Source organism: Pseudopipra pipra, chromosome 3, assembly GCF_036250125.1.
Source record: "Pseudopipra pipra isolate bDixPip1 chromosome 3, bDixPip1.hap1, whole genome shotgun sequence".
Lineage (NCBI taxonomy): Eukaryota > Metazoa > Chordata > Aves > Passeriformes > Pipridae > Pseudopipra > Pseudopipra pipra.
Window position 1 is genome coordinate 20,055,960 of NC_087551.1, and position 25,991 is coordinate 20,081,950.

At 41.2% G+C, this 25,991-nt stretch overlaps 1 protein-coding gene across 1 annotated transcript in view; it reads right to left on the reverse strand.

Annotated features, from left to right (window-relative positions):
* TGFB2 (transforming growth factor beta 2) overlaps positions 1-25,991 on the reverse strand; it is a 64,368-nt gene that overhangs the window by 28,570 nt on the left and 9,807 nt on the right. The window lies entirely within an intron of this gene.

Here is a 25,991-nt window from a genome sequence, read left to right on the forward strand (position 1 = left end):
CTTACTCCAGTATTCCAGCTTTTACCTACAAAGCAGCCTCTGAGCTATTACCTCTGGTCATCAACCATTTGCTACTGAGGAGGGGCACTACACCGAAAGTCAGAAAAAATCCACTGGGAAAACAGTGGGGAAGGCTTTCAGCTGAGGCCCACTGGCTCTGGAGCAGCTCAGAACGGTGTACATGTGCACCTACACTGCAGTATAAGGCACAATGTTTGCTACTGCACTTCTTTTTGGTGAAGCACCCACAGCAGAAGCTGGCAGCTAAAAATCTTCCACTGAATGATCCCCAGATACATAATTTATTCATGTCAAATGGATGTAGATGGTTCACAATTCCCTGGTAACTTCAGTCTTGATATTTACGGCACATGGACATGCTGACACTTAACAAGAGAAACAGGCAGGCATACATAAAGGAAGATAGAGCTTTCTTCATCAGAAAGACAGACAGAAGGAAATCATGCTGTGGGTCCAGCTCCTGGATGACCCTTTTGAGCATCAGAGCAACTGAAAACTGAAATCACTTCCCTTCTTTACCACCAATACTGACCCTGGACCTGTCCATGCAGTCACCCCGGGAAGCTTCAGTACAGCTTCACTAAGACAGTGAATTTTAAAGTCATGAGGTGATTCCCCTTGGAGAACAAAACAAAGAAACAAAACCTCACTCCTACAGGGACTACTGATGCAACTCTTTAAACATGACTTCCTCTCATCAGTTACACTAACAGAAATCAACCCTGATATTTTCTTATTTCAGTAACTTCTTATACTACTGAACTTTTTCTTTCTTTGTAATGATGACACACTGAGCTCCTGATAATGCAGCAGAGAATGCATACATGTAACTATTGTTTCATAATCTGGCTACAAAGACTCAATAGATATTACTAGCACACTCTAGAGCAAAGACACTCTCAGAGCAGACACTCAGCAATGCTCATACAGCACAAATGCATGTGTTGTTTTTTTCTGCCTACACTGTCTCTGTCAAGCTCCCTGTGTCCAAAAATTATCCACCACCTCTACTAGCACATTGGAGCTGGATATCAGTCTTACAGTGGGCATCAAACCCTTCCTAGAAAAGCTCCCACTGCTGTTTTAATGCCATAACAATACAACTAATTTCAAAAATATTTTTTTTTTGTGATTGTTTTCCCTAGGCTGGGCTGGGTCAAATCATTTTGCAAGTTTTACCTCAACTGTATTTACATGCTGCAGCTGAAACCGACTTTGGATGTTTCTAAATTTGGTTTGGAGACCATTGTAAGAAGGGTTGTATTTTTCCTGTATCATTGAACTGTCCGATTTAAGCGGATCTTATCAGCCAGAAAGCCCTCATTTAAATCCTTTTTTTTCACTGGACTTTCCCTGCCACCCTTTCACAATTATTCTCATGAAGCCACTAGTGCTTAGTACACTCAGTCCGAAACATCATTTCTCTCTTGAAACATTTCTCTTGAACAATCAGTGATGGCTTCTTCTCTCCTCCCTCTCTTATGGGTACTATATGAAGAAAAACCACTGGGCCAAGTTTGTTCACCTCCTACGACGTGCAACACGAAGAGCCAAGAAGTCTGGGCTACAACAGATGCCGAAAATGAACTCTTCCTGAAGAAGGTTCCCAGCTATTCCATATCCAAAGGTGAATGAGAGTCAAAATTTAATACCAAAGAGAAAAGGAGTGTTCTGCTTTATCCAAGAAGACGATCAAAAGTGTCAAAGTCCCCACAATCATCCTACTGCAAATGACAGGGTGGCATTGCTGCCTCACACATTCCTGCTGCAAGGGGATGGAGAGTTAAGGTGCGTGCAAACTCCCACAGAAAAAACCCCTCTCCCCCATCACTGCTCATTTTCAAAGAAGATTAGAAAATCTGGATGTGTTTCAGCAATGGGAAGAAAAATACTTAAGAAAAACGTACACAGTCCTTCCAGACAAGCTACACAATTTATTTTGGGGATAATCAGATGCCTGTGCAGGATCTCTTGAGCAAAAAGGAAACACTTGTGGAACACAGAGGAAGACACCTGGAAGTAAGGACTACAAGACTGCAGGCATGAGTTTATATCTTCAGATGTATGCTAAGGTACATCAGAACAGAGATTGCAAAAACTTCTGTTATAACTACTTTACAGCCACACAGCAATCCCAAGGCACCTACAAGACACAATCCTAGTCCTTTACAAAGTCCCTGTCCTGAGAGTGTGTTCTGTTGAGGAAGACTGAATTTCCCTAAGAAAAGGCAGTTTTCTTCTGCAACTCTGAAGAAAGCAAGGACTGCTCAGAAGACTGCTTCTGCTATAAAACAAAACTCTATTAACTTATAGAAGAGTCTGACTGAGCCTCGAATCAACCGCCTGGATCCAAACTTCTGAAGCTGGAGGTGGATCAAAAGCCTGTTGAAATCACTGAAACCTCTGGCTAAAACGAAAGTCCAGTCCCTTTTAGGAAGACAAAAGCAGAATTCCAACCCAGTCAGACTTGGTGTAACATCTACCAAATACTGCTAAAAAGGAGAATGGAGTCCCTCGCAGGGGATGGCCCCTCTTGAGACATAGTAGCACACCTGGTATTTCTCTCCCAGCCAGAAAGGCTATTTGCCTATTTGCAAAAGCTGGAGTAGCTGGAAACAGGTAAACTAGCACCTCGCAGGGCAACACCTGTGACTCCCTCTGAGGTGTAGGGTGCTCAGCACACACTTTCTCTCCCTGCCTTTATGATTGCTTGAATATGAATTTCCTGAAGAAAAATCCCCTCATGTGAACTCACCAGATCCTCCTCTCTGCTTGTCTTTAAAGCTTTCCAGGCTGTTGGCTTGTTTTCCCTCATCCATGCTGAAATGCGGGGTTGGGTAATGTGAACAACACTGATGCATCACGACAGCTATTTTCAGATCTAAGTTTTGAGCCATTTAAGCAAAGCTTAATTGGGGTAACTTAATTACTTGTGAGTATTCTGGAGTGCAGCAAATGCTGAATTTTCCATTCTGGACCATCTTTCAGCATATACAAATCTCCAGGCATTTTACAAAGTCTGAAAGGTCTGACCGCAATTCTCCTCAAAGTCCTATTTACACATCACCTGTCATGCAAGGAGTCAAAGAGGGAATGTAAACACAAACCGTGGTGCTATCTCTGTTTTTCAACAAAGAAGTCTTAATCTTGTGGCAGGTTAAAACATATGGGGTAAAGAAACAGCACAACAGCTCGCTCTCTCACACATTACCCCTCTCTAATCTCACTGCTGCTTATGCAATATTGCAGTTTTAACAGTGAGAGAGAAAAACACATCTTCAGATGTGTCCCTTGCTCCTGGATGCCACCATAGCAAGCCCATGACCACGCATTCCCAAAAGAAGCTGACTGATCCTCTTCTGCCGGCAAGATGTGCAACCAAGCCAACAGAAAAGCTGCCGTGTCTGTCAACAGACATTAGAAAAAGTTTAGAGTTACCAAAGCCTCTCTTGAAACCCAAGTTAAGTTTTAGTCCCACTGAAGTCATGGACTAAACATTCCCATCACTTTCAAAAGGGCCAGGAATTTACCCCCACACTTGCAAGCAGAGAGATTTTCAGCACAAGAAAACCGCCTCCAACCTCTCTGCCTCCTGTTCTCTGTGAATTTAGCTTGCCAGCAAAAGGTCCTTCAGCTTTCAGCAGTTATTTTGTGAACATTCAGGGAAGAAGCACTCCTTTCAAATCCCCATCAGGATCCTTTGAATGAAATCCCAGGTTGTCATGTATCACCACTGAAATCAAATATGTAAATAGATGTGTGTTGTATTTGGAAACTTCTCAGGTATGTACTTCACTATTCTACTTACACTGGAATGTAAGAAAAATACTCCTAGTGTCTTTCATCTCTCTCCATGAAAAGCTGCTCCTCTTTCAGCTAGGAATCATAAGCAAGAATTGCAAGTACAATTGCCTATCTCATCTTTCAAAAAAAAAAAAAGAGAAAGAAAAAAAAAGAAAAAATAAAATTTAAAAGGGGGGGCAAAAAAACCCTAACTCACCAGGGAACAGAAACCTTTCTCACTGGCAAAGTAAGACTCAACTTGTTGGCACAGTTCAGCTGAGGTTTTATGGCTGCAATGACCTCAGCGACTGAAAACAGAGCAAACCAACCTTCTGCCATTCACAAGACTGACCAACAGTTTTCCTTGTAACAAAGATGTTTTTTCTCTTCCCTTTCCCAGTCTCCCTGTTGTTGCATGATTCTGAAGTGATGCCTTGAGAAGCAACCTGAAGACTTCTCCACAGGCAAGCTGAAGAGGCAGTCACGATCCCAAGCCCACACAGAGACATCAGGATGCTGACTGCAGTGCCTAAAACCCCCTAAGCAGTCAGCAAACCCCCAACAAACACAAGTCACCTTGAATAATTTTTATCCAAGAAAATATTTTACCTCCTCAACAGCAGATTCGGTGTAAGGTTAGATTTGTGTGTGTGTGTTTGAGAAAGTCTATGTATGTTTATTATTTTTTTAAAATCCTTCCTCTTCCTGGCACCTTTCTGACAAATTTCATATGCACTGACAGCCCAGTCAGCAGGATTAAAACTGGCTTCGCAGTGCTATCTCGGTGCCATTTTACTTATGAGATATATTTAAAAAATATATATTGTGGACACATACTTTTATTGAATACAATGGACTCACACAAAAAATTACTCCTGTTTTAAATCTATTCTCCCAGTCAGTCTAAATGAGGAGCTTTGCACACAGTTTTGCATCTCTCTCTCCTCCCAGCTCCAGGGTTTCCACAGGCACCAAAGCCAAGGTGGCAAGTGGGATGGAGGCATTCTGTAGCTGTGGGGGGACCTGACACCCATGGACAGGATGTCCCTGTTCTTGTGGTGCTGTGCAGGTTGGGAGGAGAAAGTAGCACTCCTTCAGCAATGCCAAAGGCAGAGCAAGTCAACCAGCCCACAGGGTCAGGCCACTCACAAGAGCCACAGGACACTGGTCCTGCAGGGACAGCCCAGGTCAGATCCCCCCAGACCTGGGGACCAGGGTGATCTGATGGGGACTCCTGAAGGCAGCTCCAGGGAGGAGGATCATAATTAAGCCTGATGCATGGACAGAAGCACAGGCTTATATTTTCAATGCTAGAAATAAGGCTAGCATGTTTATAAGACTAACCTCTCCAAGGAGATAGACTTAATATTTCTTCTAAGGTAACCTGTGGTTACCCATTGTATATCTATGTGTGTAAAATCAGGCCACTCACTAAATGTCATTTCAGTACAGCTTGCATTCTGACAGCAAACATGCTCACCACGGGCTCCGACATGTGCCTTTAGTGCTGGATGACTTGAGCTGAGTTTTAAGGCCATGAATATGCATCTCCATTTTAATTTTCTATGCAGAACGGCTTTTAATTGCAAGTATTGTTATGAAATCCGAAAGGATGGCTGGAAATCTCTTGGATATGTCCTAAGGATTATATACTGCCATGGCAGTGCAACTATACAAATATCTATTTTACAAAAAACGTACCACTGCAGAACAAAGCTGCACTGGAGAGAAGAAAACACAACTGGAAAACATTTTGGATTATTTAAAGAAGTATGAAAACTTTCCCCAAATCCAATTTTCTCCAACAGTGTCACAACAACCACAAAGCCGTCATACACGACAAACTCAGTGATGTTGAAATCAAGGAAATGGCAGCAAAAAGACATTCTCAGGCTATTTCACAATTCAGTTTAAGCTGTTCATACTGCTATGTTTGTGTGTCTCTCTACCTTAGTACAGACTAATCCAAATATCATTCTCTTGTTTTCGAGTCCAATGTTTTATTTCTCCTCTTACACATCTGCAGGGTGGTTCACCCCCCCCCCCCGGAATTGAATGTATGTGAGATAAGTGGTAAAGCCAGTCTGAATATTTAGTAGAATAACAGCGCAAGAAGCCTATCACTCTGCTTTGGAGAAAGAGCATAGGCATTGGTTTCACTTTAAACACAGTCCTGTCAGTCATCCTATGAGCTTTTCTATGCAGCCATGTGCTTAAAAGATTATTTCCTGCCTCAGAGCCCCTAGCAGTGAGGGAGAACAGGTTGAATCCAGACCTTATGGAGCTCCTCAGACTGAGGACAGCCTACAGGACCAAATTTTTCATTTGCCTAACTCTTGCAATGTAATTTTTGCTACTGCTTTCCCGAACTATCCAACCTATGTTTTGGAAAGTGTTCCTCTGTGCATGAGCAATAGTGGGTGATAGCTTTCCTGCCTTCCAGTTGATACTCCTGGTGAAAGAGATGATCTGCGAGCACACAAACATTGCTCATCCCATTCATCTCAAGGTGGACAGCAGACAGCCACCTGCTACCAAAACTCTGCAGGTCTCCCCATCCTGGATTACAATCCAGTCTAGACAGAGCCATCCAGTCTCCCCAGCGGTTTTTTTGGTTTTAACATGGGAAGAGAGCACAGTTTTAACTGACGGAAGTTGGTTAATGGAGGTCCCTTGCACAGATATTAAATTAAGCAGAGCATCCCACAGTACTCAGCAGGATAGCAGTCTTTGCACCATCATGGATGACTACTGAGTAAGAGTATACTATAAATCAAGTTGTCCTAAACTGCTTTCCCCATTAACATGGACCTAGAAAGGCTAGTGCCCTACTGCCAAAGGTCTGGAGCACAAAGTCCTGCCTGTCACTTATGGCTGCAGGTTACCACACATAAGGCAATGTACCTTTGAACTGCTGCCTCCTGAACAAACTGTGAACTGTCCTTGTCCTCCCTCTGTCTACGTACTCATACAGCCCCACAACCACAGTTTTTAAGTGCACATCTAGCATTCATCACAGTTGGTGGCAGCTCTTTTGCTGCCTCATCTCACTTGGAGCTCTCCCATAATTTCATTCCCTTAAACCACAGAGGCATTTTCCCTCTTCAATTAGTCCCTTAAAACTTTCCTTCCTCTTTAAGCTTATGATTACTCTTTCATTAGTGCATTTTGTGGTGCCCTCTAAGGAGAATAAAATGAAATAAACCTCCTTTCCCCACAATTACACTGTCATGTTCTGAATAGTGGAATAATGTACAACTTGTAAGAAACTGAGCCAATACACAGACTGATAATGAAGGTAACACCATCAAGCTTCCCCCTCTTCTGGAAGGGGAAGAGACTAAAATTGAATATACAGTCATAAACCATAGGAAATTAAATAGGTCTCTGCAAATGAAAGTTGACTGTGAAAATAGTTTCCAGGTCTGTGGTTTTAATTACTACATAAATGAATGGAAAACAGGATTAAGGAATTTGCACAATTGTTACACATCATATTTGGAATCACAGCAATTTTTTTTCAGTTACAATAGCATGAAGGCATAATCCAATAAAGTCCAACTGAACTAGATCCAGCTTCTCCCTGATATTTCAGTTTGGTACACAAGAATCCAAAATCATTCTTCAGCAGCACTCACATGGGACTGCAACATGCAATATCAGGATGATTTTGCAAAGCTTGCTCATTTATACTCTGGCTTTGGATTTTATGATTTGCACCCATAAAAACATTTATGAGTTCCAGTTTTTCAGCTTTGCTCATTTACCAACTCTGTTTGCAAACAAGATTTCAAGTGCCGACTGAACCATGGACCACGATCTCCTCTAAAGGAGAAGTCCTCTGAGTAAATAAAGCCATCTGGGAATCTAAGCAAAGCAGGCCCATGAGCAAAAGTGTTGTAACCACTCTTGTGCTCTCGTAAGAATCCATTCATGTTTGCAAACACAAAAGCTTGGGGCTTTTCATCCACAGTAGACCAAGCCTTTCTTTTTTCCCCTCCTTCCTCTTTCTTGTTTTTCTCTTACTGCAATGCGCGTTGATTTTAGCCTGAGCAAACTGTCCATGAGTGACTGTTCTTTACATGTCTTCATGTAAGTCAGTTACCCTGGAAGAATTTAGCATGCTGTATCAGTTCATTCAAGCTTTTCTTCCTCAAGCTTAAAATCTCTTAACTCTCTTCTCCTTCACAGGCCTGCTCTTCACCTCTAGCTGAAAAGAAATCCAGTAAGTATTACACTTACAAGGTAACAGGTCTGGAATGTAAAGCATCTAGACCTCAACGGAGTCTCTCCTTGGTATTTCAACGTATGTACCTTGTTGCCTAATGTCAAACACTAGTTGACTGGCTTTATTCAATTCAAATCAAGATACTGAATCCCAGGACTACATAAAACATCTTTACCAATCAAACCCAAAGTTAAGAGAAATGCCTTCCTAAGAGAAGAGACAAGTGCTACGTGCCTTTTTAGAATGCCTGAAAAGCACAGTGTCTCAAGTAAACCTTTCAATCTGAATATATGTTTACATTTTTGTTATCATCCTTCATAAATTAAAGACGAGAAAGAAGAAAAGGACTGATTTGTCGTGCTTTGTCCTCCTGCAGGAGCCTTCCTTGTGACATTATCATCTGCACAACAGCAAGGGCCAACATATGCAAACCTCTGGCATTTTTAACTGGGTTTACAGAATAGCACTGAGAGCCATCTGAAGGCCTTTCATGGATGGAGGGTTCTGGCACACATTTGACCACTGCCCTTCCTATACCTAACTTGCCCTACCAACGAATGAACTAGGGAAGCCAGACTGAAGGCACCTGCTCACAGCTCTCTTCCACAGCTTCAAAGGCAGAAGAGGATGCATCTACCTGGCTTTTGCTTACATGCAAAAGATACTGCTGATATTGAAGAATAAGAACAGAGTCATAAAGCAACAACTAAGTTCAAATTCTCTTTACAATCAAGCATTATTGATTGGCACCACGCAGCAGGGTTTGGTAAGGAAAACTCCAAGTATTTCTCACCTTCTAACATAGGGTTGTATCCACACAGGCTCAGTCTTGACAAATGCTAACTTCCAAGTGCTCTGTTCAGAACTGCAACACCTCCTAAGGCTGGAAGAGCTCTTCTGAATTTAACATTTCCTTCTACTAACTTAACCACACGGATTAGATGCTTTGGGTCCAGCATAACAAGTTAGGAAGAGATAGCATTCTCAGCTTAAAAACTGCTATCCCATGGGAATGCAATGGCTGCCCATGCCAACAGGTACTTTGCTCTGAATGGTACAGCTGGCTACATTCTAAAGCTTCTTTAAGTGAGATGCACTGACTTGTTCAAGAAGCATTTATAGATTGGGATGGGGAAAAATGGTAACATAGAGTGCAGAATTCAAATTGCGGGTAAGAAATAAAGCCATCTTTCTCCTTCCAAAGCAGTTGGTGGCCTCAGAACTTTCTCAGCACCACTATAAATAAATGTAAATGGTTTTCCTCTTGTTGCAAGTTACAGAACTGTCCACCTAAAATGTTCACCTGAGTGAAGCTGTAACAAGCCGTTGAATTAACAGCATCTGTGAAAGAAGCAAAGAACCCAACTAAGACTCCTACATAATACGTGGAAATTAGAAGTGTCCAATATTTCCTCTGAGAGGTGCCATTAATAATGAAAGTCATCTTACTTAGTGGTGGAAAGTTTATCTCAAATATAACTTGACTAATTTATGTAAAGGCTACATGGTGTTTGACCTTGAGGCAGAACGTTATGCCTTGTTAACCTAATCCTCAGAGGCATGAAAGCCCACTGTGGTCCTCATGTGTGAGGAGTGCATTTCTCTACTGAAGCCCAGGAATAAGGACCCCTCCACAATGCCCATAGCACAGCTGCAGTAGGGCTAAACAGAATACAAAAAAATTCTGGAACTGCATTTCCCTGGACTAAAACGCAGGTTTTACCTTTCAAAGTTCAAAGCAGAAACAAGCAGAATTCCTTTGAATCTGAAAAGGCACCAGTACTCATCACAGATGTTTATGCAAGAACCTCTGACTAGAGGAAGATGTGGGAAGACCATTGCTTCTCAGACCCTGTTGTTCCATTTGAACTCTTTTTTAACCCAATGCTAGAAATGTTCTAGATACTGATGACTAAAAGTGTTTTATTCCAACAGCCTACTTTTTACTCAAAACCACCTTCTCCCAGTCTGATCTAACTTGTGGTCTCCAGCCTTTATCGGTCCAAGCACATAAAGAGTGAGTACATAATGGCTATTCTGAGCAAGTGAGAGCCTCCCCAGCTCACTCTCAAACAGTGACACGATTTTAAAAATTTAAAAAATAAAAAAAATGTATTGCCTAAAAAAAACCCACCAAACTAGTCAAGAGCTTGAGCTTTTCAAGTTCTATTTTTTCTTATTGCTATTATAAAATTTTTTTATTTGCAATATTCTTGAAAAAAAAAGAAAAAGAGAAGATGAAAAAAGAAGAAAAAAGTTAAAAAAAAAAAGTTAGAAAAAAAAGAAGAAGAAGAAAGAAGATTGTTTTTCTGAATCATTTCAAGCTAACACAGCAAGATTTCCTAGACAGTTTTTTTGAGTTTTAAAACCATCCCATTTCAAATGTTGGTTAATGTAAATCTGGAGGGTTGCCTTGTCTGAAGTAAAATCATATACAGGTTGAAAAAGGATTAAGTTTTTTGTTACAATATATGCACATTTTAACCTTCTAGTGTCTGAGATGGAAGACAATTGGGAGAGCTGGGAATAAAAAGAAGAAACAGAGAATGGCACAGTTCACTGCAATGGCTGCTGCTGCTGCAGGTACAGACTCTCTTTTTTCATTACCCAAGGTAACACGGGGCATTACAGACACACAACTGCTACTTTACAGTCTGGCCCCTCCTTGTGATAGGTTAATACACAAGGAAATGGCAGAAGTTCATATTATAGTGGGCGCTCAGTTCTTGTCTGTGCTATTCATAGCTGAGAGTTCAGGTTTACAAGGCTAGACTAGTTTTCCTGTGTCCAAATAAAACAGCTAGATGGATCCAGTTGGATTTTCCAAAGGGCAAGATAAACGTCTTTCCCTGAGATACTACAAATATCAATCACTTCGAGTGCCACCACATACTTCAGACTCATCTGCATAGAATTGACTTTTAGGCAAACATCAGCAAGACTGACTTTCTGATCTCTTTTTTTACTGGTGAGTTCTATCACCGAGGGAAACATCATGATAACAAAACCATGGTGCAGGACAGTTCTGCACCAGAGGTATCAGCGTGACAGATGTACAGACACACATCATGAGCAGGCTCACAGTATTGCCAAGACAATGGAACTACACCCAAGCTTAACAACAGATGGCTTATTGCCTTCTATTTTAATGGCAGGTTTTGCTCAATTAATTTCAACCCTTTGCCTCTACTTGGAAGTTTCACCTATTTTGCTTTAAATTTTTACAATAACATCCCCCAAAATTGGCTTCATATTTGCAAGCAATTTACTTTCTGCTTTTTTGGGTGTGCATAAATGTTTGAGACAAAATTCTCTAGAGAAAGAGGAGTGCATACAAACAGACACACATATATGCACACGAAGAAACGAAAAATATAAAAGAATATGTTTCAGACTAACAAGATGACATCCAACTAAATATTAGAAAAAGCTGTTCTGACCATTTATGATTCAGAAGGATCCAAAACTAACGCAGACTCCAGACAGAGATCACATTCAGTGAAAGAGCTCCACAAATTGCATCATACAACACCATGACTGCGATAATGAATATGGATAGCAATTACAGGGTCAATGTCTGCATTTCTTAAAGATCAAAACAGACTAGGAATGCATCAGCGGCTTCTTGGAACTGGCTAAAGAATGATTTGAAAACACATTAGTTCAAAGGAGCATGAAAACCATGGTGGCTCTTCACAGCAAGTTTTAAATTTTCTGCTCTACATGCATTATTAGTCATACTTCCTACTGGTGGGGCTCCACAGGTATTCAGCTGACATGTGCCTACAGAGGCAGGGCTCCAGAAATAAGTCTTTACTGCTCTAGTCACATGACACGGACACAAATTACACAGGATACTTAAGCTTCAGGACTGTATTCAGACAGAACATCACACTAGAAAGTGGTTGTGAAACAGGGAACTGTCCAAAGAGTTTGTTGTTGAGCTGGGTGTTCTGTTTGAAGTACTGGTTGCATGCCCTGGAGGCAGTGTGCTTCTAAACACTGATACAAAAGAACATGTGAAATATCATGCCTATTTATACAAAACATATCATGCTTCAGGACTATTTTATTACTCCTCAACCCAAGGTTGACCCACAATCAAAAGGAAAAGCTCCACATTTCAGAGGTGAAACTTCAGAAGGAAGTTGTCTTTAAAATTCTGTGATTCTGTGAAAATACACATGTGAATTACATGAATAATGAGTTGACGTCTTTGTTCCGGCTTCGCATATTTGATACACAGGTACTATTAACACTACAGGATCAGAGATTCAAATGATAAGTATGGGACACCAGCTAACCACCCTATAGTCATACCAAGTAACAAAGAACAATTTTTTGCCATTTTCAAAGTTATACAACAATAGGTTACTTTGCATACACAAAAGCATTCCTGGAAACTAGAAGGCAAAAAAACATAATAAGAAGTAATCATAAATATTAAAATGACTGAGAAAAATAATTTAAAAAAATGGTTCAACTGCAAGGACATGGCAAGACAAGGGTGGATAGTCTATAGCAGATAAATGAGTTCTCACTGCACCACTGCAGCAAAAATAATGCGCTCTCAGACTGCAAGGAAAGGTGAAGCCTTTTACTACAGAAATTAACTGGGATCACACACACAAAAAAATTCTTAAAATTCTTCCTTTCAGTGCTGCACATCTCTTTCCAACAGGATAGTGTCAAAATGGAGAAAAATCAGAGCCAAGCAAGGAGAGCCAGTGGCTCCAGAGTGTAAAAAAAAGAAAACAAAGACTGAATACCTATAGTTCATTTTGGAAATAAATTACAAAAGAGCTAATCTAACAACTAGGTGAATAGCATCCACTTTCCTAAAGCACTGCAAACACATAATGCCTCCTTCTTCCTTGCCAGCTACTCCAAGGGTGGAGGGAAGGGCACCTGGATACAGCAAGGGAGCCACTGAGACTTGAAGCAAAAAGGAAGAGAGAGGAAATGTAAAAAAGGATAAAATCATGTGCAAAGTAACATAATCCATGGCATCAAATATAGGCCACTGGAAAAAAATAATGCTCGGAAAGCTCTATTAATCAGAGGAGATCAAGTACCACTGTCTTAGAGAACTGGGCAGGGTACTGTACTGCCATGAAACTCGAGTAATCCCCATCCAAAGAACGAAAGTGCAAAGAATGTAGAATATTATGTTTCTCATAAATATCAATTGTATGTTCTGGAATAGCAAACCTAGCCAATGTTGTACACTCAGTCAGAAAGATGATACAGTTTTATTTTGATTTCTTGAAAAGAGTATGGAAAAGTTACTTCTTAATTCATTCAGTTGTTTCAAAAGAGAGGCCTGAGAGAAAATGCTTAGAAGTTCTCTCTCCATTCTTTTCATAGTTTCCATTTTTTGAAAGGGCATCAAATCCTAATTCCATCTGAAAAAATGAACAAAAATAACAATGTGAGATGGAGAGGATCACAGTTGACCTCTGTTCCTCTCAGTTGAGGCGCCTGTAGGCACCTGTGGAGACCCTTCAGTAAAAGATACTACAGAATACTACTGTAGATACCACAGACACTATTCATCATTCCTCAAACTCATTCTGAAAACAAAAAAAAAGTTATGATCGTGACCCTGCTCGAATTTGACAAGTGACTTTTAACGCACAGCCAGCAACTCAGCTGGCTGTTTGCAATATATTTCCACAGGATTCCCAAGCTCTGTCTTGCTTCTCCAAGTATGTAGCAAGCTACAAACCAATTAAAAGACCAGCTGGTGAACAAGGGCAACAGTACAAAGTAAAAAACCCCAGACACAGACCATTATTAGAGGCAGAGACCCAGGTAGTCTCTCTGACACAGACATTCAATCCTTCTCTCCATTCTTCTACCTTTCTTACACAAGCAATGCAGATCTAGTGCATAGCCTGGAGTGCAAAGGACTGTGGACACCTGTACATTTTTCTACCGCTTACCTAAACTTTTGAAAATATCTGCCACAAATTAATACATTACTCCTTATCTACTTTGCTGTTCCTTATTGCTTCTAGTAGCAATTACAGAGAAGAAAAGATAATTTTAAGTAAAGTGTCAAGTACCAGAAGACTGGAATAGAGCAATCTATGTTATCTATTAAAAAATAAAATAAAAGGGGACATGAGGGGAATAAGAAGTTGTGAGGAATTAAAGACAGCAAGAGAGTGGAAAAATATTCAAACAAACAGTTTGTTAGCACCTGGAAGAAAATGAGGAGTTGGGTAACTGCTCACATGGACCTGTCAGAAGCAATTACTGTCCAAGCCACCTGAAGTGCCTTCAGGATGGGATAACAAATTTTACCAATAGAGGAGAAACCAGAGATGACATTTATCTTGACTTCAGTAAGTTTGAACACTGACAAGCCCGTCAGCAAATGAAGGAGATAGGGTCTAGACAAAAATACACACGAAAGTAAGCTGCAAGGCTGGAAAACTGCCCTGAGAAAGCAGTTATCAGTGGTTCCTAGTTAAAACAGAATCATCTACCCAACCAGGTGCCGCAGAGGAATGAGATTACTACAGAGCTATCAAACTAATAAGTTGGGTTACTCAGTGTAGTGGGTTTCAATGGCTGGGTTTTGGTAGCGGGGGGAGGCTACAGGGGTGGCTTCGTTAGAAGCTGCTAGAAGCTTCCCCTGTCCCATGGAGTGAATGCCAGCCGGCTCCAGGAGGGACCTTCTGCCGCTGGCCAAGGCCGAGCCAATTAGGAGCAACAGTAACACCTCTGTGATAACATATTTAAGAACAGAAGGTTGTTGAGCAGAAGAAAATTCCAGCCAGGGAAGAGCGGAGTGAGAACATGGGAATAACAATGTAGACACCAAGGTCAGTGCAGAAGGAAGTGGAGGAGTGCTCCAGGCGCAGGAGCTGAGGCCCCTGTGGCCCGTGGTGCAGATCATGGTGGAGCAGCTGTGCCCCTGCAGCCCATGGAGGAGCCCATGCTGGAGCAGGTGGATGCATGAAAGAAGCTGTGACTCCGTGGGAGGCCCAGGATGGAGCAGGGTCCTGCCAGAGACCTGCAGCCCGTGGAGAGAAAAGCCCATGCTGGAGCAGGTTTTTCCCAGGTAGGACTTGTGGTCCCTGAGGGGAATCCATATTGGTACAGCTCATCCGTGAAGGACTGCACCCCATGGAGGAGTGACCCACGGGACAGCAGTTTGGGAAGAACTGCTGCCCGAGGGATAGACTTATGGTGGAGAGGTCCATTAATGACTGTTTCCCTGGGAGGGACCCCATGGGAGCAGAGGAAGGAAGGACTCCTCTCCCTGAGCAGCAGCAGAAATAACAACTGACCTCAACCTCCATTCCCCATCTCCCTGCACTGCTGGGGAGGGAGGAGGGAGAACATGGAAGGAAGCAGGGGTGGGGGGAAGGTATTTTAAGACTGTTTTATTTCTCACTCTTTGGCTCTTATCCTGTTAGTAATAAATATAAGTACTATCCCCACTTTAAGTCTTGTTTTGCCCGTGAAGGTAATCAGTCACTGACCTCTCCCAGCTCTTATCTCTACTCATGAATTCTTAGCTGTTTTTTTTTTTTCTCTCTCCTCTGTCCAGTTGCAGAGGGAGAGTAAGACAGTGGCTTTAGTGGGTATCTGGTATCTGGCCAGGGTCAACCCACTACAGTCAGCCAAAAGAGTCAAAATGTGTTATGTAAAAACAGCCTTCACGTATGTAAGCATCTGCCACAAAAAGCAGAGGAATGATCCATTTTCCATGTCCACAATGGATAAATTACAAGTAGCTCTGAGTGGCAGCGAGGAAAGTTTGTGCTAAATATCATGATAACCTTCAGAAAACAAGGATAACGATGCATAAAATTGCAGAGGGAGACTGTGGTGGCGACTGGAAGCCTTTGTGAGAGAGTTACACAGATACTTCTCTGGAATATCATGGCTACAGTCCACACCCTCTTCTAATGCAGGATCAATGGAGCAGCTTCTTTAAGTCCCTCCAGCTCTGTGTTTCTTCTCTGATAACTGTTGGCTGCAATAACTGTTGGCAAACAGCTCACATTCCCGAACAAGCTTTACGGATACATCTACTGATATCTATACGTGCCAGATATATTTACACAAAGTCATTCCAGAATGTATGTCATTAGGTCAGGTCCCAGGGGGTGCAGGTCAATACATGAACTCTACGAACACCAACAGACCTGCACTCCAGGCAGCCCCAGCTGCGCTTGGGATGCTGCAAGGTAAGAACAGCTGGGAGCACAGAGCTGAAGCTGCCATACATAGAAACTCCCACTGCAGGCAGAGTGAGTGGTGGGCTTCTAAAACTCTTCCCGTGAGAATGGTTTTTACACGCTACTAATTACAGACAGACAGACAGCTAACTTAAAAATTTAACAATGTTTCTTCAAAGCATTCTGTTTCCTGGGTAATGCACTTGGAAGTCTCCTGCAACTATCCTGCAACTGACTAAAAAATCATAATAGCTCCTTAAGTTAAAGAGATAAGCCTTGTGTTAAAGGAATTTATACCAGGATACATGAAATGTATAATAACGCAAGTATGAATAAATTCTCTGTGGTATTAAAATCAACTTCATGCTAAAACAATACAGTAAATAATGAGAACTGATACTCTATTCCCTGGTCTTGAATTCCCCAAAATAGGATGCTATGTTGTATGACACTTTCCTCCACTAGTGAACCATTATCTTGGGATTGCTTGTTATATTACTTGAAAAGTTATATTCAGTGTGAAGAGTGATGGCGAAATTTTAGTAAAATTACTCTGATATACTTTTTTTTCCCCTTAGTCTTTGGCATTATTTCATGCTAAACTTTGAACTTGCTGCTTTCATTGATGTGCATTTCAAGTTTAAAATGAAACAGTCCAATAGCTGAAGCCAAAAGTTTGACCTCCATTATAACTGTTTTAATCTTCTGGGAAAATATCCTCTTGACTCTAATTTCTCTTTTCAGACTCATCATGCTGCTGATGAGAAATAACAGTTATTGGGGCTGTAAGGCCAAGATTAATGTCTGGCCCTGGAAAAAAAATACAACCCCAAATCAAAACAAAATAACCACCAGTAGCACTGAATGAACACATGAAGTTTCTCCATTTCTCATGTACGATCACTTCATAGATAAGCATGCTGGATGAGATGATGAACACTATCACATGAACAAATATTTAAGATCACATGAAAGTCTCTGGTTTCAGGCACACATGCCTTTTGCAGTGTAATTGATAATACCACAGAGCATCATTATCTGACTTGTCAGTTTAGACGGGAAGGTCTATAGGGCTGGAAAAGTACTGAGAGATCAACAGTGCCTCATGCAACAGGGTCCTGATCTCTCACTGGGACTTCAGCAACTACTGTAATACAAGTATTACAGCATTCTTCACTTTGCCTCAATTGGATAGTGTTGTTAGATGGATGCAGCATGTTTCTATCAAGAAATATTTGGCTGCACTTCTAGTGGAGTGAAATGATCCCTGTAAATACATGGACAAATTGTGGTTGGCCCTTGGCTCCACACATCAGAAAACCTCTCTGTCAGCAGCTGCAATATGGGGTGAAAGTTGGCTGATGCACTAGAAGGACCAGAATGGGAGCAAAGAAAAGGATCTCTGTTACAGGAGCTGACTCACTAAACATGGGTAGTTACAGCCTCCCCAGCTGAACTGCTCCCACCCATAGATGTTTTACTTAGCACCTCTCAATAACATGAAAGGTGAAAAAAAAAAAAAGGAATATCCATAGTGAACTTCTTTCTCTATTTTTCAATTTTTCTGGCATAGAAGAACAAGACTCCTTTCACCCAGATTTTTTGCTTTGGTGACAGGAATAAAAGTTTAAAGTTCCTTGACAAAAGTGATGAAAAAATTATAAACAACACAGAATAGCTGCCAATGCCCTCGAACTAAGAGCGCTCATGCCTACCTGCCTAGCTGTCAGTACCCAAAAACAGTACTGCTGCTTCATAACGCTAAAAGTAAGATGGGCATTTTAGTATTTACTTAACATTAACAAAGCCTCTAAGGCAGAAGGATCCCAGGCTCTCAAAGGCTTTCCAAATTCCAGTCAGAGACATGAATTCTTACCAGAAGGGCTTTGGTGGAGCAAATGCCATTTGCACAGCACACATGATGTACTTGCTCTTGATGGTATTGGCTGCTTTTAGCCAAGTCAGCCACTGGAAGTTTGTAAAGCTCACCTCAGCATACCCAGACTTTCACAAAAGCAGATAAATCAAACATATGCCAAACAAATTGTTTCTTCCCGCTTGGAAAACCACATGGGAGGATGAGAGAAGTTTCCTCATGACATTGAGGCTTTGTACCGCTTTGAGATTTTCCATCACTATTGATGCAAGGTGCAGAAATCAGCTCCTTGGGTGAGTTATCTTTTGTCACCAGTGGTTAGGCCAGTTGTGACTTAAGGTAAAGCCAGGAACCCCTCACCATTTGCTGACTTCAATTAAGGTTCATGGTAAAAACTGAATCAGTACATATATAGAGGAATGCATCCCTTACGAAGGCAGTATGAGAATCCACAGCATCTCCAGGTATTGCTTAAGTGCCTTAGGAAAGAGGCAAGCAAACAGTTACAGATTTAGGTATGTCAGACTTGGAGGCAAATAAAAGAAAGCCTTCTCCACAGGAGTCACTTTCACACTGGGACCTCTTCTGAAACATGTCTGTTATAAAACCAGAAGGGGGATAGAGACTTCCAAACTTTTTCCCAGAGGCTTAGAAGAGAAGTCTTCTCACTTGTGTATTTCTGATAAAGGCCCCAGCAATGGAGACCAAGGAATTAAGTTTAATTAAGTTTTACAAGGAAACCTGCAAAACTGCATTTCGAAGAATACTCCAAGAAATAAAGCATTTTCAGTGTTGCTGACACCAACTTGTCTGCAGGTGTCCAAAGCCAGAACACAGTGCTGAAGCCCTTCTCCTGCCCAACACTTCACCTCAGCAACAGGGCTCAGGTACTCTCTAACATCCAGGGCTCCAAAACCAAACCCACAAATCCAAACATACCCATAACTTCGGAAAAGCAAAAAAAAAAAAAAAAAGATATGGGAATGAGAACATTACAGCACATCCAACCCTAAATATGCTAATTATAATGGAATAGGATAAACCATAGACTTAGATCCTATTCTTAACAAAAAAAAAAGGTCTATGGATGATTACACAAAAAGTGGACTCATACCAGGTGATAATGATGGTGGCCAGGCACGTGAGAGCACTCAACTCAACTTCTCTTTCTGGGTATTCAAAATCACGCACAGAAATCTGCGCTGGATTGCCAAGCACGAATTAGCGTTTTTCATCTACTGCTGTTTAGAAGAGCAAGCTGCACTCTCCTCCTTCATATATATATATATTTCTATAAATGAGTGGGCCTCACTACTCAGATATTCTAACTGGAAGACCTAGAAGTGGTCAGGAAATTTCAGGACTGCCTTGCAGAGAGGGGAGGAGATGAAAGCAAATCCCACGGCACAGGCTCTGTTCCTCTCGCCCCACCTCTGCCAGGAAGCGCTCCTGTTTCCCTGGCAAGCAGTGCAGCTGGCTGCCTTCTCCTGCTCGGCCAAGGGTCCAGAGAACAGCCTTTCCAAACTATTCCCTGGCTGAAGGAAGAAATGAAAGCAAGTTATTTTCAAGAAAAGCAGATTGGATTGTCAAACCCTTTCACTCTGGGGAGGGAAAAAGAAGAAGAAAAACGAATTCTACAAGAACTAAAAGTGTAATGGAGAAGGAAAAGCAAAAGAAAATTATACATTTTTTTTTTGCATTGCAGAGGAGTCAAGATTCACAGATTCAAAGCACAGGCAACACATTAAGATAAAGACAGCAGACAACACACGAATGCTACAGACGGAAAGAAGTGAAAGTTTTAAACCCCATTAAAATCGTGCAATCTTTCCTGCTTTGTAACAGTAATTACAATCAAAATGATTTACACCCTGGTGCAGTGTAAATCAGGAACAGAAAAGCATTAAGATTTTAAACCTTAGGAAAAACTGTAGGCAGGAGAAGGTGATGCCACTAGCTGCCTGCATGCAGCAAACACACACCTGCCTGCCCATGCAAACATGCTCAGCTTTCAACTCCTTCCTCTACTTTTCACCATAGCTGGCCTCAGAAGCTCTCAGGCCACTTCTGAAGATCCCTAAAATGTTTTATGTACTGCATGGGAAATGTGTCTGCTCATTAAGCCCAGAAACTACTACAGAGATGGACATGGAAGGATTAGGAGCTGCAGAACAGACTGTACAGTACAATAAAGCTTGGAGAAGCTCATCTGCAGAGCTTTACCTACTGCTAGTCACAAATGGTGCTATTGTGGAATTTTGGCTATCACAGAGAAGATTAATGTAGAGTAAATGGTCATTCTCTTTTATACAGTAACTCGTAAAAAGCAGACTGCTCCCTGAAGATACTTGCTAGAGTTGCTCCAATTTAGTGTTAAGAGGATGGACACAATGACAGTATCAACTCTTATTAAGTACAGATAACCCTACTAACAAGGTCCTTTTACTAAGTCTCAATTACTAGGATGACTTATGATCCATCAAGACCTCTGCACTATTTTTAACAAAAGTGAAATTTCTTTATAGGTTAAGGGCTCAGACCTCTGGGTGGGGAAGGAAGAACGTATCCACTAACTACTTTGCACATGGAGTCACCAACTGAGTCAGTGACTTGGAGGTCTCCCATGTCTTGTGCTATTGAACATGGAAAAGAAACCCAAAAATATTATTTGCCTTCCAAAATTATGGTTTCTGGCAAAAGAAGTAACCTCACAGCTGGAGTGTCTGGCCCCTTGTTTCTCTGAGGGAAGAGCTGCCAACACTACGAGCCCTAGATAACCCGTCACCACCTACTCTGTAGTTTGGAGCCATGAGTGGCACCGCTTTCGCCATCACAAGGGCCACCAAACTCTGCCAGGCCACATCTTTACATCTGGTTCCTGCTGAGATATGGTAACTCTCTGATGAGTCGGTTTCTACAGAACCCTTATTTTACGTCCCTGGCATTTCAACAGAGCGCCAGATGTAGGTACTGTTTTATTTTGAACATGGAAGCGAGGTGCTTGACAGGCAAGATTCACAGCTTAGGTAGAAGTGATCACCTCATGTTCTGCACAAAACCAAGAAGACCCAAAGAACTGAACACACATGGGTTTAGTATTATGAAGGAGACATCATTACAAAGATGATACAACCATGAGCTGAATCAACTGGATAGAAGTGTTTACAGAGAAAACTTGAAAGCATAATGGACCAACATTTAGTTTACTGAACGAGTAAAAATGACACAGTTCCCCAATCAACAAATAAGACCACTCAGGTTAGAAAACTGTCTCTGAACAATGAAACCATAAGAATGCAACTGTAAGAAGACAAAATTAAAATATGCAACTATATATTACCAAAAAAAAAGTAAAACTAAAACTAATAGCTGCTAAGAACTACTATAACATCAGAAAATAAGAACTGCAGATAACATATGAGAAAAAACAAACAGGCACACCAGCTTCATAGCCAAGAAACTTAAAGATGAGATTTACTTAAGTACTAAGGAAGCTTAACAGTGATACTCATCCATTATACGATAAAAACTGTTGAAACAGTAATACAAAAATATGAAATATATTTCCGCAGATAAAAAAGCCAGGCAAGCACAAGATGAAAATATCTTTTTTTATTCCAGCAGCAACTCAGAAGGTCTTAAAACAACACTGTAAAACAAGCAAGACCAGATAACTTGCCTGAAGGCTTTTTAAAGAGCTGTCCAAGGAGCTATCTTAATTATTAAAACTAGCTTTCAATAAATCCTAAACACTGAAAAATATCCTAAGAGGCAGAACATAATTGCTAATACACAATCCTAAACAGGCAACCTGTGATACCGCACATATATAGTCAGCTTTATGTTGATCCCAGAAAAATCATGTAAAGCACAGGAATGAGAATCAGCTCAAGAGAAACGGAGTATAATCCACACCAGCTCAAGGAAAACACTGGTCCAGTACCTTAGTGAGTGACACTGGTAGGTCTGTTGGTAAGACAACTCTTTTAATATAATGTACTTGGGCAGCTGCAAGACATCTAAGCTGGCACTACATGATTATTTCATTAGGAAACAGGAACAACAGGACACCACTAAGGCCAGGCAGTAAATTAATAAAAACCTTGCGTTTTCATGAGACTCAAAACACAACAGTAGGCAGCAAACCATTATTGAGAGGTAAGCTTCTACCAAAGTCCCACAAGGCTCAATTTTACTGCACTCTACTATTTAATACTTTTATTCATCATCTGGAAGGAAACTAAATCCTTACTAACTGTAGATGAAATAATGATACATATGTGTCAGATAATGAAGAAGGTGCATCACGAAGACAGGGACTTAAAAACAGTGGCTTGAATTTTGAATTATCAAGATGTAAATATCAGTAAAATCAGTATGAGAATACAACTCTAGGACAGAGAAACTGGATCACACTTACAAAGTAGGAGATGCCATCCTGAGAGTCAGCACCTCTAAAAAGAACTTGGGGAAGAACAGGAAGAGACCCTGGTGGATAATTATCCATGCATGAATTTTAACTTTTCCTTGTAGAGCTCCTGACAAGGTTACTGCCAGAGTTAGATCCATACACTGTAATACAGAGCAGAGTCTGCAACATGCATGTAACTTGATAATGGCAGAGCCACTCTTGAAATAGTATCCAATACTGTCGTCCACAATCTTAGCAGAATAGGAATAAAACAGAGGAGTTTCAGAGCAAAACCATGTGAATAACTGAAAAGGCTAGAAAGTATCTCACGGAGCACAGCGTACTGAACTTAAAAGAGCTGTGGCTCAATCACAGTCTACGGATCCGAAAGACACTCAAAGTCAGATAAAGCAGCCCATCCTGAGCTCCTGGCTGGTAACTGCATGATCTTCCAGCAGCCATGCCAGCTTCCTCTCAGCCAGATCAGTTCCCCTCTGCAAAATTCCATTTCCTGTGGGTACCTACACAATGCCCACAGATTTAACAATGGGTCTTCAAAATAGCACAGTGAAGGTTTAAACCAGATTCAAATGCTAGAACTTGAAGTTAAACAACTTAAACCACAAAGACACTCATTTCTAGTGTGTGTAATTAATCACTAGAATAATTTACCAAGCGTGAACTCCTTTTCAAAAAGGAATTAATTCAGCAAAACTCAATGGCCTGGAATATGCAGGAAGGGAGACCAGGAATCCATAATGAGGGCTTCCAGCCTTTTTAACTTTTCCATTCTACCATAACTCAAAGCCTCCTAGAGCAATGTCAGTCTCGTCCTTTCTAAAGTACAGAATGATATCAACTAGTCATTAGCTATGATTGTGAACAGACCTGGAATGTTATACTCTGAGAAGAACATCCCATCCTTGTTGAGATAAGCATCTTCTTCAATTGTAAGGCAACATACATGCTCATTCATAGAGCTGCCTGCAGGTCTGGCTGTCATTATATTAAGGCACTTTATCCTCTGTGACATTATAATATTGCCATGTATTAAACAAGAACCAAACCATTTGGTTTCAAATCCCAAATCAAATGTCTTGGGATGAAATCTCATCCCACCAGGTAGATAGAATACAAACACAGATAGAATACAAACCAAGCTTTTTTCTTTACTTGTTTTTAAAAAACAAACACACAAAATCCCAACAACCGGTGGTGGATGTTGAGTCATTCCAGGCTTTGAAAAGTACATGGTAGTAGTATAAACATGATGCAAAACAGCATTCAGGACATTTCTAAACAGCAAAGCAGATTTACCTGCCACAGGCTTCATCTGAACAAAAGGTTGGGATTCTCAAAGGCTACAAAGGAACCACTCCTTTAGATGCTGCTTAAAACCCTGGCCACAGTGACTGCTTTTCTTCCCTAAACAATCACTGCACAGAATCCAGTTTCAACCAGAAAAAATCTGGAGTGACTTTACTGACTCAAATCAAATTGCTCCAGCTCTTCATCCATGAAAAAAATGTATCTCAAAAGTTAACTCATTATTTTGTGAGCCACTTAGAGACATATCAAGTCAGAGAGGCTTTATGTAAAACCACATGCACCTTCACGCTATAAGCACAGCTCATGTTCCCAAACTACTTGGCTTTCCAGCTTGTAAACTCAGCATATATCATGTACCAAACTGACTTTCAGAAATGGTTCTCCTGGCTCCAGCTCTATAGAGAACTGACTTTTAAGATTTTATTGATAACATAAAAACACCTTGTTGGCTTAGCCATGACCTTTCTTTACAGTCCACTACACAGAGATTTGCCACAGTCTTATTCACAGGCTTTAGATTAGTCCCTGCTCCAGGCACTGAGGTCTGATTTTGCACATGTTTCTAAGAAGTGTCTGGATGTGGAGTGATGAGATTCTAGACAAAAACTCACTGTGGAGAGGATGATAAAGATGTATTATGGCATGTTTATTTGCCAAGACCTTTGCAATCAGATGGTCATTTATTTTCGACAGAGGGAGATATGGAATACCTAAGAAGTACAGGACTTGAACTCATTCCTCCTTCCCTGCATTCTGCAGTTCTTGCCATATTGCCACCATATGCTGTTCCCAGATGACATCTGCCATCAAATGATTCTATCAATAAAGCAAACTATGGTGTTTATTTTCAAAAGTGAGGTTTGTGGGTTTTTTTTTTTGCAAAGCCTTATGTAGAAGAACATCTCCAGTGGCAACTCAATAAAAGGGAAAGTACTGCATTACAGTAATACATCCCAATATATCTTGAAGATGTGGCCATTACCTGAAACAAAGGAATGACACTTAATACCTGACCAAAGACTTCTGCAGTCAACGGAAGGACTTCCAGTGTTTTCAGCAGGCTTTGGACCAGGTCCCTTAATCTGGGGAACATATTCTCAAAAGGCAGAAAAATGGAAAGGTTTGACTGTGTCACATGTATAGCTGGCCTGGTGGCAAGTGTGCATGAGACAGATTCCTTTCCAGACTCTACCTCAACAAATACACTTTCAGCCAGAGAAAATTTAAGTCTCCCAATAAAGTGGGTAGATAATAGGACTGCAACTTGGAAGGAGGTAAGTTCCTTCAGACACATGATATTGTTATAACTCAGCCTCTGGCCACCTTTGTAAAGATCTCTTTTTCTAGATTATTTTGGGACTCTTTTCTTCCCTGATTAGCAAGGGGAATGTGAAACTTCCAAATACATGGCTCCTAGCATCAGGGAGGAATGCAAGCTGGGATGGGGGAATCCAGATTCAAAGAGGGACAGAAAGCTCAGGCCCCCACCAATCTGTTCTGAGTCCATCCGAACTGGGGCAAAGCTGCTTGCTTAGCTCCCTTACTTTCCAAACTGTATATCCTGGCAGGGAGCCTCTCAGTTCCTATCACATCACCAGATCAGAACAGCAGATTTATTTTCAAGAAAGCTGGAACTTGTTCCCCACTCACAGACCTAAAGATGTATGTATGTCTGCTGCAATAGCCTGCCATTGTAGGCTGGATAAACACGCAATGAGTGCAATAAATGAAACATACAGATATCTTTCAGCATACCTCAATGTTGAAATGCAGCTACTTCACTTCCAAAGCGTGCATCAAGAAAAATTTGAGCATAAAGCAGTGATTGGCACAAGACACATACAGCCCTTGCTCTGCCAGGGAGGCCCAGAGCCAACTGCAACAGCCAAGAAAACTGGGCTGGATGTCTCAGAGATTGGGCGAGAACAAGAACATCAAGGATCTGCATAGATCCAACACACCTCTAGACTGTTCACAGTGTCCAATCAGGTTGGAGAACACAATTTATCATTTATCCTTCCCAGAAGGCATGAACTTGAACAAAGAAATGAACTTCAAGTACTGCATATGCCAATGGACCTGAACCCTGGCGTCCATAAATTTTGCTTACTAGGCATTCACTAAGTATTCTGTTTCAGTATTATC